This window comes from Cynocephalus volans, chromosome 13 (genome assembly GCF_027409185.1).
Source record: "Cynocephalus volans isolate mCynVol1 chromosome 13, mCynVol1.pri, whole genome shotgun sequence".
NCBI lineage: Eukaryota > Metazoa > Chordata > Mammalia > Dermoptera > Cynocephalidae > Cynocephalus > Cynocephalus volans.
The window spans coordinates 68,661,301-68,680,214 of record NC_084472.1 but is presented as its reverse complement, the minus strand read 5'-3'; the positions used below and the strand labels follow the sequence as shown (position 1 = coordinate 68,680,214).

General features: G+C 40.0%; 1 protein-coding gene across 1 annotated transcript in view; it reads right to left on the bottom strand.

Annotated features, from left to right (window-relative positions):
• Positions 1-18,285, bottom strand: part of ZNF407 (zinc finger protein 407) — a 445,122-nt gene extending 426,837 nt beyond the window's left edge. The window contains exon 1 of the mRNA XM_063077217.1: positions 18,229-18,285. The gene's annotated coding sequence lies outside the window, so the exon portion shown is untranslated. The remainder of the gene's footprint in view (positions 1-18,228) is intronic.
• Between the last annotated feature and the right edge of the window lie 629 nt (positions 18,286-18,914).

Here is an 18,914-nt window from a genome sequence, read left to right as displayed (position 1 = left end):
AGTAAAAGTAGTCAAGAGAGGAAACGAGACTAAATATGAGGTAGAGTCTTCCAAAGAAAAACCAAAAGTCCTAAGTTTCAATGTACTCAATGTCTACAATATATAAGACTCTTCTATAAAATTCTGAAACACTTGAAAAAAGAAGCTCCCTTTTTTAAAAAAAAAAAAGAAGAAGAAGCTCCCTTTTCATCTAAAAACACAGATGTTTTAGTACACATTTAAAGTATTAATCTATACCTGAAGAGGCAAACTTATCAAAATGACTGAAGAGGTTAAAACCAAAATTATATGTAAGTCCAATGTTTGGGTACATTACAAAACTTTTAAAGTATGTGAGAGGGAGGAAGGGCTTGAGTATTTTCTCAGCTCTCAAGGACGGCTATGGCATCCCCTCCAGTACAGCTTTTCTGCTAACACTGATAAGGGAGGTCCCCAGCATGGCATCTTCCATATTCTTATGAGACAAAAGAAGATAGTCAGAAGGAAAAGAAGAAGGAGATGCTCATACTACTGAGCCTTAGTCCTCAAATACTCCTCTAGCCCATAACCTAATAGTGCTTTTTGGTCCCTTTCAAGCCTTTTTTCCCTGGGAATTACCATCAAGCTCTTTTCCTACCAACAGCAACAGAGGTTTACAAGATTTTCATTCTAATTTTACTGAATTCCATGTTCACTGGCACTTCTTTAGGCCCAGTACTCACTAACTTTACAGAACCTACATAATCCATTTGCAAATTTTTTTAGATACTGTTTTTGTTGTCCCTCAATAACAAACATCAACCAAACAGAATATTAATCACTACAATAGGCAAAGGCTATACCCAAAGCCGCATTAGACATAGCATGTTTGCTAGCTTCCATGTGACTGCATTTATTTCTATTAAATTTTATGGATTAAGCACTGAAGACATAAAACAAAAAAAAAAGGATTCATCACATGAACAGTATTACTCAAAGTGTGACAGAAACACCACTAACAGCACTTAAAGCTAGGTATCACACATAAGGAGTTTTAAATAAGCATGTGTTCTTCAAATGTGTATTATGAAAAAAATAACACAACAACCAATAACTTCACATATATTAATTCTTATGACAAGGCAAAGTTAAAAAAAATATATATGGTGGTATTATACAGCAAAAACAATGAAAGAGTAGGCAAATGACTACAGTTTGGAAAACTGCATTACACTACACCATATCTTATTCATTTACTAATTTCTAAATCACATAAATTCTAAGAAATCAATAAAAATAAAGAATTCTCAGTTCATTAGTAAACAAGAGTCTTCTGGAAATCAGCCCCTTCCCCATAGCTGGCAACCTTTCACAGGTGGCATCAAAAGTCTTCGTTTGCTTATTATTCATTACTTTATAGCTACACATGAGTATTGGACACCTTCAGATTATGCCTCTAAGAAAATATCACAGTCTAATAAAAGGCCCTAACTCTGTAATATTACTTTTCTACATTCTAAAGAACAGATATCAGAATTTTTATATGGAGGAGGAAAACTGCAGAATACTAATTTTCTACATATTCATAAACTGCCATTCCTTTTAGATTTGGATACAGTGGCTAGAACCAACCTAACAAGACCTTAATGCCCTCACACCATAACTGCTATAATAAATTGACTTAAAAGTGGCTCAAACACAAGATAAGTCTGTATCTCACTGTTGTAAATCTCCAAGGCAGGTGTTCTAGTCAGCAAGCATTCTGCTACAGGCTCAGGGACCCTGGCACCTTGATGCTCTGCCTCGGAGAGTCCTCATTCCCTGCATCTAGCTGACAGAAGAAAGCAAGTATGACAGGGACAGCTGGTTCATTGCTTCTGAAAAGTCTTGACTCAAAAGCAGCATCTACCACTTCCACTTATACCTGCTTAGCAGCAAGGGAACCTGAAAAAATGTAACCTGTTGTGCAACTGTATCTTATGAAAGAGAACTGATCTGGGTAGACAGCTAGCCATATCTCCACACACCAGTCCAAAAAATATGATATTGCTTGTCATTCTGCCATAAATTAAGGTTTTCAGCCTTTACCAGACTTACAAAAACCTTTTTTTCAGAAATGTAACTATCTCTGGAAGAGCACACCTAGAGCTATCAATTCCACATTTGTAAAACAAGAGAATTATAGACAATACCAATCATTTACAAACTTAGCTAATTACCAAAAACATGAATCCCTGATCTTACCCATGGAGAGAATATGATTAAGAAGGTCGGTAGGGGACAAAAACCTGTACTTTATTTTTTTTTTTTTTGGCAGCTGGCTGGTATGGGGATCTGAACCCATAACCTTGGTGTTATAAGACTGCACACTAACCAACTGAGCTAACCGGCCAGCCCAAAAATCTGCCCTATTAAAGGGTTACCTGGTAATTCTCATGAGCAAGATTTGAGAGCCACTGAACTAAAGTCCCTTGTAACTCTTCAAAAAAACTAAAACACACTTAATGTATATTTATCAGACATAGAGGTGTGATGGGCAGGAGGAGAGGGGAAAAAAGGTGGGGGGGGGTTGTGGAAAGAATCAAGAAAAAGAAATGTACTGTATTAAGCAGAGCTATCACACAGGGATTCCGAAAACATTTGCCAACATCGTAATTTGCCATACAAAATTATTCTGAATGCCACTTTTAGCAAACATTGCCCCAATCTACCATCTTGAAATCCTATGGTGTTAGAGTGAAATATAACAAAACACTGCCCATATATAAAACCAGATTTTGTTCCCTGAAGACTCTTATTGAAAACCCCTTGGTCTCATTTTCTGAAAGACTATCATTTCTACTCCCTTTCCTTCAGTGATCTAAATTTTCTAAGCTATTTTTAAAAGTACATTACCACCTTATTTTAAATTATAATCGTTTTTTATAATTATATTTTAAATTAACATGCACTCCTATAACTGGTATTTCTCATTCTAAAATAATTGATCCAATAATTGTATATCAAATTCTGATCCATAATTCACAATCAGAGATCATAAGTGAATTGTACACCTCCAAAGAAGTAGTTTGTTGCTTGTTCTATGTTTAAAAGTTTCCATTATACTTAATAACTGAAAGGCATGCTGGGCTCTAGCTACATTTGATGATTAGACTGGTATTACTCGCACTGTGTTAAACAATGTCTTTTCCCTACTAGGCTTCTTATTACCTTACTTGTTTTTATTTAAAACAACTATTTGGGGTTTTTTTATTGGAAGAAAAAAGCACAGCAGATAAAGGGAAGCAGAAGTATGAGCATCAAATACACTGAAAAGCTCTGAGAATTAAGACTGAGATTACCTCGCAAAATGTAGCTGAAACTAAAAGAGCTAAAGTACCTAAAATCTGTTTTAAGAAGCTCATGTTCTGCATTTGCCCGTAAGGGATCTCCTACAATCACTCCATGTGTCTGCAATGCAGACATCCCTTCCCTGGAAGGACTCTCACCAGCTGTCAACTTCTCAGTAGGGGCTGATTCTGCTAGAAAGTATATTACATAATTACAAATGCTTGACAGTTCTCCTGGTGTAGACAATTCTAGCACTCTGTATATCAAACTAAAATAATAGTGCTATTTTGCTCATAGGACATGTAATTTGACTTCTAGAATCATATTTTTACTTTTCCTATACTCATTCAATTCAATGACTGGGTATAATACCATGATGGCTTAAGATAAGGTTTACAGTGTAAGCAATGTTTATTTAAGAAAAAGTCCCCATAATATGGAATAAATACAATAAAAGAAAACAAAGTTATTAAAGGCTAGAAAAAAATAGGCAAATATTGATTTCTCAAAAGTTCCCTTTTTAGCAGTAAATTGCCTAAGCAAAGAAGTATGATTTCCCAAATCCTATGGCATGACGCTACACTTTCTAACTAACTGGAAAACGCACTCCTTAGAAGTCATTTAGACTCAAAATTCAATCAAAATCAAAACTAAAATCACAATGCAATTAATTACATTTCTGTTTAGGGGCTTGTCATCTGCTAGAATGATAGTCACATACGCTGGTTTAAAAACAAACCTACAAAGATAAAGCGCAGCTTTGAGAAGGAGAGTAAATACACCTTTACCAGTCTTCCTCCATACTCCCATTCCTATCTTGACTTCTGTTTTCTTCTCTCCAGCTCTCTCACAGTTTTGTCTATGCTTGTCTTCTTCCTCTGACCCTGTGTAACACTAAGAGTTACACTGCCTCTGCCCCTAATATCTGTGTGCCAGTGGGCAAGGGCCTCTTCTGTAAAGCAGTGGTGTAATAATGCCTACCCCACAGGGTCACTGCAAGGTGCAAACATCATCTATTCAACAGCTTATAAACTCTGTGTGTGATGTGCTCAAACCAGTGCCTGGCACATAGTAAGCACTCAGTAAGTACTAATGATCATTGTCATCGAAACCAAGCTTCTTTTTGATATCCCCACTCCAGAAAATACTTATAAGAGGATCAGCAGAAGAAAAAGTTCTACCACACTATCCCAAACTTATCTTCACCACCATCAAATCTTTTTCATACAAACTGAACAGTCCCTTATGTAGACAGACTTTGCAAAATAAAAAAAATAAATAAATATTTACTTTTTAAATATTTGGTAAATATAAAAAATAACTTCTAATGAATGTAAGGTATTAGGCATAATATAACAAAACCCTGAGTACAGATTACAGTTTAGGGAAAACAATTACATTATTATCTTTGAATCACTGTGTCCCTCCCTGTCACCATCCCTCTTCTTACACAGCTATCCACTAACGTGAATCTTGTTGTTTGTCATCTGCCTGCTTTTTTTGATTACTTTCTTATCTATATTCCTAACAATATTCAATTTTGGTTTGCATGTTGCTATGGTCTGAACGTGTGTTCCCGCCAAAGCTCACAGGGGAGCTTGATTCGCAATGCAGCAGTGTTGCAAGATGGGGTATTTAAGAGGTGATTAAATCATGAGGATCATGCTTCTTAATGAATTAATCCATTCATGGAGTAAGGGGTTAATGGTTTAATGGGTTATCACGGGTGTGGGACTAGTGGCTTTATGAAAAGAGCAAATGAGCACGTTAACAAGTGCCCTCACCATTCTTGCCATCTGATTGCCTATGTTGCCACAGGACTCGGTAGAGAGTCCTCACCAAGAAGGCCCCCACCAGATGAGTCCCCTGGACCGTGAACTTCCCAGTCTGCAAAACTGTAAGAAATAAACCTCTTTTCTTTACATATTACCAGGTAGTCTGTTCTAAGCAACAGAAAACTGACTAATATACACGATTCTAAACTTTTTTTTTTTTTAAAGAAAATACTACATTAATTCTTTTACAAGTAGCCTTTTTCCCCTTGGTGATGCACGTCACTAACATTCATCTATCTCACTATTGCTGGGTACTTCTCTCTAGGAATATATACAGTGCGTTCATCCACTCTCCTGGGATGGACACTGCTTCCAGACTTTCCTTTTATAAAATGTGACTGTCAGCATCCTTGTGCATATCTCCAGGCACTCATATATAGGAGTTTCCCTTGGGCAGTGTTTTCAAATTTTAGCACCAAATCACCTCGAGGGCTTGATAAATCAGAAATCTGGCCCATCCCCAAAGTTTCTAACCCAGTAGGTCTAGAGGGGGGGCCAAAAATCTGCATTTCATACAAGTTCCAAGTGATGCTGGGAAACAATTTAGAAGCAATGCTCTAAGATAAAGACTAAGTGGAATAATGCGCTGAAGGGAACATACATCTCAGCCTTACTAGATAATTCCAAAGCTCTTGAACCAATTTACACTCCCACCAGTAGTACACAGCATCCTCCCAGAGGATATTGTCAGACTTTTTACATTGCTGCCAACCTAATGTGTATGAAACTCTATACCACTTTGGTCCTAATTTGCATTTCCCTAACTGCTAATGAAGTTGATCATTTTTTGCATTTGGGTTTCCGCTTCTGTGAGGTGCCTATTTGGGCCATTTGTCTGTTTTTCAATTGTTCTTACTGATTTATAGTTGCTTACTTCTCTGGACACTAATCTTTTATCTGTAATATGTACTGAATATATCTATTCTCTCTTGAGACTTGTCTGTTCACTTTCTTGATGATTTTTCTTAATAAACACAAGTTGTCAATATTAATGTTGTCAAAAGTATTGATCTTTTCCTTTATGGTTTGCACCTTCTGTGATCTGTTTAAGAACCTCTTCCCCATACCAGAGTCATAGAGCTATTGTCCTAGATTGCCTTCTAAAAGTTTCATAGTTTTGCCTTTTGTATTTAAGCCTTTAATTGACCTGTAGTTGGTTTCTGTGAGTAATGTGAACTAAAATATATCCCAGCCTTAGGAAGTTTCCTGTTTGATAAGAACTACATATATAACCAACTATAACTTTACAAAAGACACAAAAAGTATCCCAAGTGAAAACTGATAAGGTGTTAACCATTACTTTATTGAGGTTTATTCTGCTCTCTCATTGAAGCAAACAAAAAAATGGAAAATTTTTACATGAAAATTTGGAAGGTTATTAACAAGTTAGTCAGACCCCACCACACTCCAGGAAAAATCCTTAAAAATGTCCCCCCCAAAATATCATTTAAGTCTTCTTCTAAAAAAAAAAAAGAGTTAAGCATTGAAAAAGTTTGGGAAATGGGCATTCTCAAATAGTATGGGTTGGGTAATTACCCCTTCTAGAGGGTAACTTTGCTATACAGATTTAAGAAAAGTCTTCAAATATCCACGTTCTTCGAATCATTCATTACTCTTTACAGACTATATTTTAAGGAAATAACTGGACAAAATATGTTTCAGAATGTTCACCATGGAACTCTTTTCACCAGAGGAAAACTGGAAATAACCTACTGTCCAACAAAAGAGGACAGGTCAAGGATAAAGCTCTTACAGCACATCCACATACTTGAATACTGTGCAGATTACACAGCTCTGTGTTCATGTGGAAAGATGGTCACAATATTCTAGTAATTTACAAAAAAGCAGCTAACAAAATGTTTCTGTAATATTCACTTATTCATCAAATATTTATTGAGTGCTTTGTGTGTGCCAGGTACCAGGCAAATCATGGTAAACAAAGAGAGATCTGTTCCCTGCCTGCAAGGAGCATACAAGTTTTGAGGGAGACAGATAGATTTCTTCCAATTTACTCTGGTTGAGATATTAAAGGCATATGCATTTTGAGAATAGAGACAATTTATATGTAGGTATATGTAATAAATCAATCAATGTCATTGGCATGATCTTCAAAGAGCTCTCTGAACTACCAAATCTATAAGCAACAGGATATTAAAGCAACTATTTTGTGATGAACTGAAGTACATCCATCTTCTACAAAATGCTCTAGGGAGAGTTGTAAGGAATGCAACGCATTACAGAAAGTAGCACACTGGAAGACAGATGTGAGACAGATCCCAGAACCACAGCAAAAGAATTGGGACAAACAGCTCCCACACCTGCCAATTCAAGACTAACTGATATTAATTAACTACAACTCTTGAGCAAATAACTGTTCTTCCAACAGTCTACACCTTTACCTTTCCCTGCTGTTTGATTCTAACAAGTAATAATAAAGCTTTCCAAGACAAGAAATATCTCAAAGTTATAGTCAAACTCAAAAGATTCTGACATATGTTCATTTCTTTTAAAACTTCCGCACCAAAATCAGAAAAGTTATGAGTCATTAATTACAAAGGAAAAATTTTAACCTTAGAATGCAAAAATCTGATAGACAACACCTCAACCAAGAGATTGAAGTTCACATTCACCAGTAACAACACTTATCTTTATCACATACCTCCTGATGCAATGCAAAGAGAAGGGCATGAGTTCACCTCTGGGGTATTCTTGCAAAAATGCTGAACCCTCAATTTAATCATTAAAGAACATCAGACAAATCCAAACTGAAGAACATTCTATAAAACAACTGCCCAGTACTCTTCAAAAGTATCAAGATCAAGAAAGACAAAGAAATCTAAAAGGAACTACCACAGATTGGAAGACACTAAAGAGACATAACTAAATGCAACACGGGATACTGGATTGTACCCTGGACCAGAAAAAGGACATTAGTGGGACAACTGATGAAATTCTAATAAAGTCTTTATTAGGTTAGTTGTATCAAGGCCTGGTTTGAACATTGTATTATAGATACACAAGATGTTAACAAGAGGGGATGCAAGGCAAAAAAGTACATACACAGGAACCCTCTAGACTATTTCTGCAATTTTTTTATAATCTAAAATTATTTCAAAATAAAGTTTTAAAAAGTTATTCCAGTTGAAAGGTAAAAAGTTATGGGGGGATCACTCATTGACTCTAACATAAAAATATGTTACCACCTCCAATAATTGAGCTAAAAAAACCTCAATAATTGTAAGTAAGGATTAAAATGGAATAAATAAGTTGTAATTGTTCAATAAAAGCCTGTAATTAGATACTCTAAAGAACAGTAACTTTCTCTAGGGCACTAAAGCCTATCCAGATAAGTGAACTATCTTATTTTCCCCTTTATTCTTTTCTAATTCATCTCAACTCACGTTTATTTAACATCTACTATGGGCATGTAACTGTGCTAGGGCTCGATGAGATTTTTACATATAATAAGGGAACATTTAAACATACAAAATGACAGATAAAAACACAGAGTAACAAAACTGGAAATAATTTTTCACTCTTGTACACTGTAGCAGTCAATCGGGACACCCTTTTTAGAGCAAATGTTGGTAAGACTGGGGGCCTTCACAGCTCAAGCTTATCCCCTTCAATGGCCAGTTGTTCTGGCAAACAGAATTAGCTCCAAAAATTATGGTTGAAAATGCCACAATGACTCTTTGAGAAATATTCCACATCTACTCCTTTTTTTCTCCATCTAATCACACATGCATTACTTTTCTTGACACAAAATTAAAGAACTTGATTCTCTGAATATCAGGGCAAAGGTTAGGCTGGTGTAAACACATGTAAGTTTACTCACTATCCTCTTACAAGAGACCTGAGAGATCAAAGGTAATGCCAAGGTTAGAAAAAATAAGGTTAGAAAAGTAAGGTCTCAGAACCAGCAGCTTCAACATCACCTGGAACTTGTCAAAAATGCAAATTCCCAAGCCCCACCCCTGATCTGCTGAATTGGAATCTCTGGATGATGCTCAGCAATCTGTTTTCACAAGCCCTCCAGGTGACGCTGAGCCACATTTGAGCCACCATTGGAAGAGCAAAAAGACTGGCCTGTAAATCAAGAGTCCTGACTTCTAATCCTTTTTCTGAGACTCTCAGACTGACTACCCACTTACCTTCTGTGGGGCTTGGCTTCCTTATCAGACAAGGAAGGAGTTGGAAAAGGTAATTGCCACAATCCTTATCCTCTCTAAAAGTTGTAACTCTATAAGGCCATTCATCCCTCTAAGGCCTGAATGTGAAAAGAAAACCACTAGTATTCACCAGATGTTTACTCTCTTTCATCAAAGTGAAATGAGCAAAATTTCTTCTTTTCATCAACTGGTCTCTGAATCATATTTCATATATCTAAAATAATTTCTAATTATTTTAAATAAAATTGTGTTTGCTTTAGCTAAACCCATTAAACTCTAAATTTACAGTTTCTCCTATTTAATTCTATATTAAGTCTATTTTAGAGGAATTCCATATAATAACATATAAAAAAAATTCCCAGAAACCCATCACTCAAATTGTCTCCTCAGGGGTGGTGACCTAATACAGTCAGGTGATAGTTCAGAAGGACTGTGCTGCGTGTCATCACATAAGGAACATGTGTGATTAGATGACAAGTTTTTAACCAGTGGGAAAAACAAAATTTAAAAATGTATAGACCTATCAGCCTTTTGGCTAAGATCAAGTGTAAAAACCTATAGATCTAAATATTTCCCTTACTTCTTAAGAAACTGGTTCTCTACAAGTTTTCTTCATTAATAGTTCTAAAAGCACCTTTCCAGCTCCAATTCAGAATTACCAGCACATGATGCCAGGCCAAAACAACCTTAAACTCATTACAGGCCAAGTTAATTACTGTATTTTTCTCACAAAGTAGACTTCCAAATTTTATTTTTAAAATCACAATCTAGCTATTAAAAACAAAAATGATCTCCCAGGAATTCCTTAAACTCCATTTTATACTTTTCTTCACTCATTAACCTGAAACTCACTGCTCACATACTCTCCCGTATCACTCTTCACCAGTGATCCTTAACAATCTGAAGGGTGGTGGATGCTTTTCTCATGAAACTATGGCATCTCTCCTCACCAAAAATTTATAGAAACATATTATTCTGCATATAATTTCAGGGGGTTCATAGAGCTTAGAAGTCCATGAGTGTCTGATTAAGAACCTGCAGCCTACATTCTCCCCTACACTACACGGACTAGCATCGTCTTTCTTATCATGATAGTTCTAACTTAGCCCTATATACAGACAAGGGTTGGGGTTTATGCTTGGTTAATTACATAACAATCTAGCGTGCTAATATGTGTCCCAGAATAATATCTTATTCAGTATTATAATAATAAAGCTTGTACTTAAAATTTTTTTAAAAATTAGGGTTTCTTTTCATGGAAATTTTACACAGGTATCATATAATTCTCTACTTTCATAACATGTATATAGAATATAACTTAATGTTTTCTTAATGATTCAGTGTAATCAATTGCTGTGCTGGGTAGAAAAACTTTACTGTTACGTATTAGAAAACAAACTCCTTATTACATGTGCTTAATTCGTGGCATGGGCAGTACTGTTATTACTGCTGTCTCATAATGGCTTTAATATAGGAAGGATTGGCTTTGTGCCAGCCTCTTTACTAAGCACTTACCCACATTCTACCAATTACCACTCACACAAACTATGCAAGTTATGTGCATTTCACAGATGAAGCTTCTGAGGTTCAGAGAGGTCAAGAGACTTATCTGAAGTCACATAGCTAGTAGCCACAGAGATCAGATTCTAACTCAGGTTGTTGGATCCAAAGTCCATGCTTCCCAGACCTTATAAGATTAGGAAATGCTTATACTGGAGACCTCCCTCCAAATACTGGGGGCAAAGGAGGTGCTCAAGAATGAGATCATTGCTGGAATGGCTCTTACCCTAGAAGTGGTACTAGGAAGGCAGACCCTAAATATAAAAGAATGTACCCTATTTCTTTCATGGGTAGCCAATGGTGGGTGAAAGGTTAACAAAACCCTTTCCCTTGAGAGATGAAAACTGGACCTTTAGTTAAACTGTCTGGCTCTGTTTTCCCTGGTTACCTAATAAGGGTAAGAATGTCAACTATGTCACTAAACAAAATTGCGTATCACAAGAATGGCCCAAATTGGCAAACTGCATCTGGACTTTGAGGAACTATGCATGAACTATAAATATCCAATGGGGGTGCCATGCTTTGGGCTTCCTCTGTGGTGCAATTACTCTTGTAACTAGTGTGTCTTTCCAAGGACCCTAAAAGTTATGCCTATGAAGTATTCAAAGATACCGGCTCCCTATGGGCGACAAGGCTTCAAAGAGAGGACTGACCCTACACCTACTGATGTGGGTCCCATGTCCCTGCACCAAAACAATCAGCTGGGGATAAATCAGCTTCTGTACAGCTGTGCAGACTGCTGCAAGGACCCCCCTGAGAGAACATCTGTCACTGCGAGGCTGGCAAGCTGTAGCTCCCATTCTATACCCTTCTCAGTAGATTGTGCAAGTGTGGCCTACGACAGTCTTGTGAGTATAAGTTAAGCCTAGGACCCCCGGTTGCATAGCAGACTAGCAAAAGATCTAATGCATATGAGGAAGTGTCTAGGAATAAACAGAATGGCACCCACCACAAGAAAGCAAACCAAGAGCTAACAAGAAGAGCTATGCAGGTACCCATCTAGAAAACTTCACTCCACAGTTCTCTTCTGGAATCCCCTGCATCCCAGGGAGCAAAGTAAGAGATGGTAGAACCAGAACTCTGTGCTTTGCGAAGAGGCAGCCTCTCTTCTCTCTTCATTTCCTCTTCCTTGGTGACCAAGTCAACTTATACGGTTTTAATTCCCATTCATGTACTGATGACCCAAACTTTTATCACTAGCCAACAGCTCCCTAAGCACTAGACCCATAAGTCTATTTGGATGTTTCACACACTCACCAATTTCCCCCACAATCTTACTCCTTCTCCCTTGTTCTTTATGGCACTAAACAGCTTTACAACCTACCAAATCACTCAAGCCAGAAACTCTTAACGTCCTTTAATAGGAAAATGGATAAATAAGCTAATCTATCCATAATACAAAACTACATAGTACTTACAAAGACCTAGATGAAGTTAACATGGGAAGCTCACCAAGGCATCTTGTTGTTAAGTCTGAAATTACTTAACACTGTGAAATGGATTGTGTCCCACAAATATTATATATTAGAAGCTTGATCCCCACTGTGACTGTTAAGAGGGTGAAAAATCCTATTATGGTAATTGATAGGTGGGGCCTTGAGGAGGTGATTAGATTCTGAGGTCCATGCCTACTGAATGGATTAAAAATGGTGGTCATGGGCATGGTTCAGAGGGCTTTAAGAGAGCACATGAGAGGTTGGTCTTTCTTTCTGCTCCTCCATTTTCTGCCATGTGAGACTCCTGCACTGCTGTACAGCCACCACCAAAGAGACCCTTACCAGATGTGTTTCCTGGACTTTGGACTTCCCAGCCTCTGAAACTGTGAGCAATAAATTTCATTTTCTTATAAATCATCCAATTCCAGGTATTCTGTTATAAGCAACAGAAACAATAATACTGTGGGAAAGACACTGGGATCAGAGAGCACTTAGCTTTATCTCCAGTGCTTGAATGTTTAAAAAAAATGCTTAAGAATAAAGAAAGAAATGGATTCACTGTTTCACAGGCATTAATAGTGTCTCACCAACTAGATTAAAGCACCAGGGGACCCAAGCCTACACTATTTCCTCCTCAGGTATACAGGTTTTAAAAGGGACCTTTCAGGTACTGATTGCCTGGCCTGCCTTACTCCTGCTTTACCGTCAGAATTGCTTCATGGAAAGATATAACAATGTTGGTATTTGCTTTGTTTACATCAAAATAATGGATATGTCTAGATGAAGACACAAGAAACTTCACAGTGGCTGTCTCTAGGGCCGGCCTTGTGGTGCACTCAGGAGAGTGCGGCGCTGGTAGCGCCGAGGCCACGGGTTCAGATCCTATATAGGGATGGCTAACGCGCTCACTGGCTGAGCACGGTGCGGATGACACCGAGCCAAGGGTTGCAAACCCCTTACTGGCCAGAGGGGGGAAAAAAAAGATAGTGGCTGTCTCTGAAGAGTGGACCTGGGAGTCTGAGGCACTACTGTACTAATTAAACAAACGTTGGTTTGTTTAACTGTGCACATGCATTTGTTTTTCAATTGCAAACAAATACCTGAAGGGGGAAAAAACTGCCTTCCCCCTCAGAAGTCTCCCTAAACCTTCTTCCAAATCATACCAAATCTCCTTATTATCAGCTTTCATAGCATCCATGTAGCACAGTGAGTGTACAGGACTCACTTCTTGAATAAATGCTAAGACAAGAACGAATGCATGAACTTATCACTGGCACCCACTGCCCTTATATCAAGGTCTGAATGCCTTACCTTGGCCTTCAAGGCCTTCAATATTCAGGCCAAAGGCCACACTTGCCAATGTTCTTCAGGGCTGCCTAGAAGCCTTCCCTCTCCCTCTGCATGCCCTGCCCCACATACCTGGCATCCTCCAGGGCCAGTGCAGGGATCGCTCTTGAGAAGTCTCCACCATCCCTAATTCCTGTCACAGACTGTGCCTATCTTGTCCTGGGCTCCATGATACATGGCAATGTGGGTTTCCCAACAAGACTGTAAGCTCAATGGGAGCAATGTGTTTACCTAATCCTTAACTGTACCCCTGATAACTCACAAAATATATCAGACACGGGAAGAACTTAAAAAAAAAAAAAAGCTTAATTGTGGAATGAATGAATGCCAAAATACTGTGGAAGGTAGTACAGCTTAGTGAACAAAAACATTGGCTCTGAAGACAGATTGCCTTGGTTCAAATCCTGGCTCTAACATTTAGTAGCTGTACAACTTTGTACAAGTTACTTATCCTAAGTTTGAATTTCCCATAAATGAATAAAATGTAGTACATACCTTAAAGGATCTTTGGGGATTAAATAAGATCATGTACAACGGCATCTGGACTATAATTTAGAGTTCAAAAACATTATATTACTGTTATTTCCATTGAATTCTGTTTATTTGTCTTTTACTATTCCTTAGTACTGAGGACTTAGTATTTCGGAAACTTCTAGTTTTCTTGGCTATCCTCAAGAGAACCAATTTTTTAAAGAGAGAACATTTTATCTAGAAACTAATCATGTGAATAAAAGCAATGAAGCTCAAAAGGAAAAATGAAACTTACAGAAAACAGCATTGGAAACTATGTCATCAATCTCCATCTTCTCCCCCAAAAGGCTCTCCTTCCAGAGCTAAAGTTTGCAAGTTCTGGATTTTACTTTATTAAGGAAGGCTGCAATTCCTTTTAATTCCTACACTGCCATCAACTGTTAGCCTCTTGCAGGGCTATTTCTGGGTTATATTCCAGGTGGCTAGAATTGCTAGATAATCAAGTAAGCAGAGAATTATTATAATCAAGATGTACCTACATAATTACCATAAAGAGATGTTCTAGTCACAATAAGAGAATACTGATAAGAATAGAAGACTTTCTACTTCCTACAAAAAACATATACAGGAGATTTGGACTCATCACCAGTGCTACAATAAAGTCAAGACACGTACGTACATACATAGATATATATAAATACACAGATATACATATAAACATACGAGAGCACTTCAAAAAGTTCATGGAAAAATATAATTAAAAGATAGTACCAATCTTCCACAAACCCTTTGAAGACCCCTCAGACGTATGCATATATGTTTGCATATATTGTATACAGAGAGACATAATTTTTATATACACATAATTGTACTTTCCTCCTCTCCAAACTGCTCATACTCACTCTCACTCCCAAAGCCAACACCCTGTAAATTAAATTCCACAAATATTTATTGACTATCTTCCTGGTGCAAGATGCCATGTTAGAGACCTGTGATGCATAAACATGAAAGCCAGTCTTGCTATAACCTAGTGAAGGAGACTGACACACACACACACACACACACACACACACACACACACACACACGAAGGAACTGAGGTTGTGGTGAGATGCTGATGGTCCTCTCGGATTTAACACTCATCTATACAACTGCCTACTCAACATCTCTACTGAAATGAGCCCATACCGAAATCATCTTACCCAAACACCTGCTCATCTTCCATTGCTGCCCATCATAGAGCTGAGCACCATGATCCACCCAGTCACCCAAAGCAGATACCTCAGTGTCCACCTCAACTCCTCCAGCTCACTAACCTCTCTTACCCATTCAGTCCAAGTTAAGTGGTTATGCTGAACACTTTTGCTTTCAGGGCTATCTAGACCCTGAGCTACCTTCTAATTTTGTAGGAATCCTTTATTGTGTATGTCTTTGTGAGTGGTAAACCAGAGAACAGCTACTCCATTTTCCTGTTCCCTGGCAACTAGATTGGCTTGGCCAATCTCATGTTCCCATTCAGAACTTCAAATGCTAGAAAAATGTCACAAAGATGCAGGGGCAGTAGATTATTCGGAGGCAGAAGAAAGTCAACAGTCCAGCAACAAAGGTAGCAGTGTCTCCAGTGGCAATGTCGACAGCAGCAACATTCTAACCAGACTATTTATGTGTTGACCTTGGCGGTGGCTTCACCCACCAGCCTCTTCTGGTTCCTATCTGTTTTTTGAACCCAGTTCTCCAGCCTTCCCATCAATTCTGAAAGCTATCTATAACCTTCCAATAAATTTATTTTCTGCTTAAGTCGGCCAAAGTCCATTTCTGTGGTCGACAACCAAGAATCATGACTGCTACTATGGTACTCTGTGTCGCCACAGAATACTGCACTAATGTTAGATTGTACTATCGAGGCCCATTTACTTATCTGTATTCCCCACCACCCCATTCATCATTTTACTCCAGTGCAATGGCTGGTGCAAAACAAGCATGCAACAAATGTTTCCTGAATGAATTACTTAATTCCACTAATAATCAGAGCTGGAAAGAAAGAAAAAGAAAACTCTCAGGGGAGGACCACATTGTACTCCTAAAAAAATCCAATGTCAGCTGTGGTCAAGGGTGTCACAGTTATCAATTAGAACTACACAGCTTAATTCATTCTCCTATTCATGGATGTACAAACTAGGATTCTGCTTACCACCTGGGATACACACCACCTTCTTAAAAGGGGACGAGAGGGAGAATAATCAAATTAGGAGAGTCTACTTTATTAAGATTAGAGAGTTCTCCTCTAATAAAACAAACCTAATTAGAATGAACGATGGGGAAAAATGTTCTCTCACCCAAGTGAATATCCACTAATCCTTGAGACCTAATTTAAACACTAATTTAAACTTCCTGCAAGAAGCTTTTACCACCCCCTGCCAGGCAGGCAGCCATAACTTCCTCTGTGCTCCTGTATCTCTATGTCAGCACTTAGAAAAATGTATTACATCTATTTTTACATCTATTTCCTCAACCAGATCTCAAAATCCTCTAGAGAAATATGTTACTACGTCCAGCACCTATGTTGGTGTTTGGCATAAAGCAGAAACCAACGTTTTTGAAGTGCAACCGCTTTGCTTTGATTAAAAGGTATCAGTGGAACTCTGTCCTATCTTGCAACTTTTCCGTAAATCTGAAATTACTCCAAAATAAAGTTAAAAGAAAGAGGGGATAAAAGTCACCAGTAGCAACTGTGTTATCACTTATCACACCTGTCTTACATGTCATGCAAGAATATACCAGCTATTTGCCTTGTACTAAGAGGAGTTAATAATTCCACATGTAACAAACTCAAAAAAGAATGAGTAACAAACACTTGACATTTGAACCTCGACACTAATTTTGGTCAAGTAATTTAATCTGAGTCTCAGTTTGAAAAAAGGGAATTACAATTCCTACTCTACAAGGCTGCTGCGCTAAATGAAGTATACAGGGTATGTCAAATGACATATGAGCTCTTCTTATGATGTGCCCACCAATATGTTAGTGCTTGTCCCTTATACAGTGTTCCAATTCGATTAACACCTCACCACAAAACAGGTACATACTGTAACTGGTTCTACCAGGCACAGACTGTAAAATTATAATTCAAATCACCATTAGGATTATAACTGCCTATAAAATAGGAACCCTACATGTGCATCCACAGATGCTAAAATGTCCTATTCCAAAACTCCCAAATGAAACAAATGGGCTACTTAAAACCCAACGCAACCGACAGGGGTCAGCAGCTATTATCACCCACCTCCACCAGACCACTCCAGAAAAAGGACAAGCACACCCAGGGTGTGCCAGAAGGCTGGGAGGAGGTGAGTGTCTATGGACAAAAATCCACTGCTGCAAACAGTGCTGTCAGGCAGCCTAGGGTCTCCCTGCAGGGGGGCAGAGATTGAAATCGTCAGTGGCTAAGACCCTTCACTTCCAGGCGTGGTGTTCGGGACCACCGGCCCTGAGCGGCCGCCCGCCCACGCCAGCGTCACTTAACGGAAGGAGGAGCGAGTGGCCGCGGTAGGGTCAGGGCACCCAGGGCGTGACACGAGTGGGCCCTGGAAGCTACTGCTGGAACTACAAGCTGAAACCTCCTCAGCTGCTGTAGTTGACGGAGTGCTCGTTTCTCACTTGGGAGAGACGGGGGCGAGCCAGAACGCCCAGGATTTCGGTGCAGGGGCACGCGCGGAGCGCGCAGGGGGCTGTTTCTGCGCTGACGGGCGGACGGGGTGGGGGACAGCGAGGCCTCGCTGGGTCCGCGTGAGCTCCAGCCCGCGGGACCGGTCTGCGGGGCGAGCGGGCGAAGGGACGACGCGGGGGCGGGAGCACCGGGGAGGGGGTCGGCGGCGGCGCTTGCGAGCGAGCGAGGAGGGTGTGTGTCCCGGCGTGAGCCTGGGCGGGCGTCTGGAGGGAAAGGAGAGCAGGGAGGGGCGGAGGCGGGGGGAGGAGGGAGGAGAGAGCGCGAAGGGCCCTGACGGGGCTCCGGGCGCCGAGCCGCCCGGCTCCGGGCCTCAAGCCACCGCCCCCAGGCCCCGCGCTGACGCTGGACCGTCCCCGCCTCCAAACCCCCCGCCCCGGCCAAAGAATAACTTACCTGTTTGCCGACGGAATCGCTCCTGCTCGCCCCTCTGACTGACTCCTCCGGCTCACCGTCTTCCCTTTGGGAGGAAAAGGTGGGACTTCCTGCCTCTCCGTTGAGCCACTTCCGGCGGTTCCCAGGACGACTTCGACGTGGAAGGAGCGCCGGATACCACAACCAAACAACCGTATCTTGGAACTTGGTTTAGTAAGATCCAGGTCGAATTCCTTCTTTTCGACCCGCGTGGCTGTAGGCCCCGTGTGCCGTCTTGTTTTTAGCCCATCAGTTCTTGCCGGAAGTCACTCGGAGATGAAACAGGAAGTCCGACCCCTTCCCAAGAGAAGGAAAACGGAAAGCCGCAGGAGTCAATCTAAAGGGGGCGAGACGCGTCGGGCTTGAAGGCCTGAGGCGTCTTGCCGGGAAGGCCGCCTGGGGTTTCCAGAGGCTACCAGCGCGGCCTCCTTCCGGGCTGATTACGCCTTTTTCTTGCTCCCGTCCCACCTCTCCTCCACCCTCTCGCCCGCCCTCCGTAAAGGATCCGAGGGCGACGCCTCAAACACGGAGAAGGCCCGAGCGGGAGCCGTCGAGGCCTGCGCTGGGGAGGGTGGCCCGGGCCCCGAGTTATTCTTGTCGCTTCTTTGGGGCTCTCATGTAAAGGGACGAGATTTTCAACTGTGCGAGGCACGTGTGCTACTCTAGTT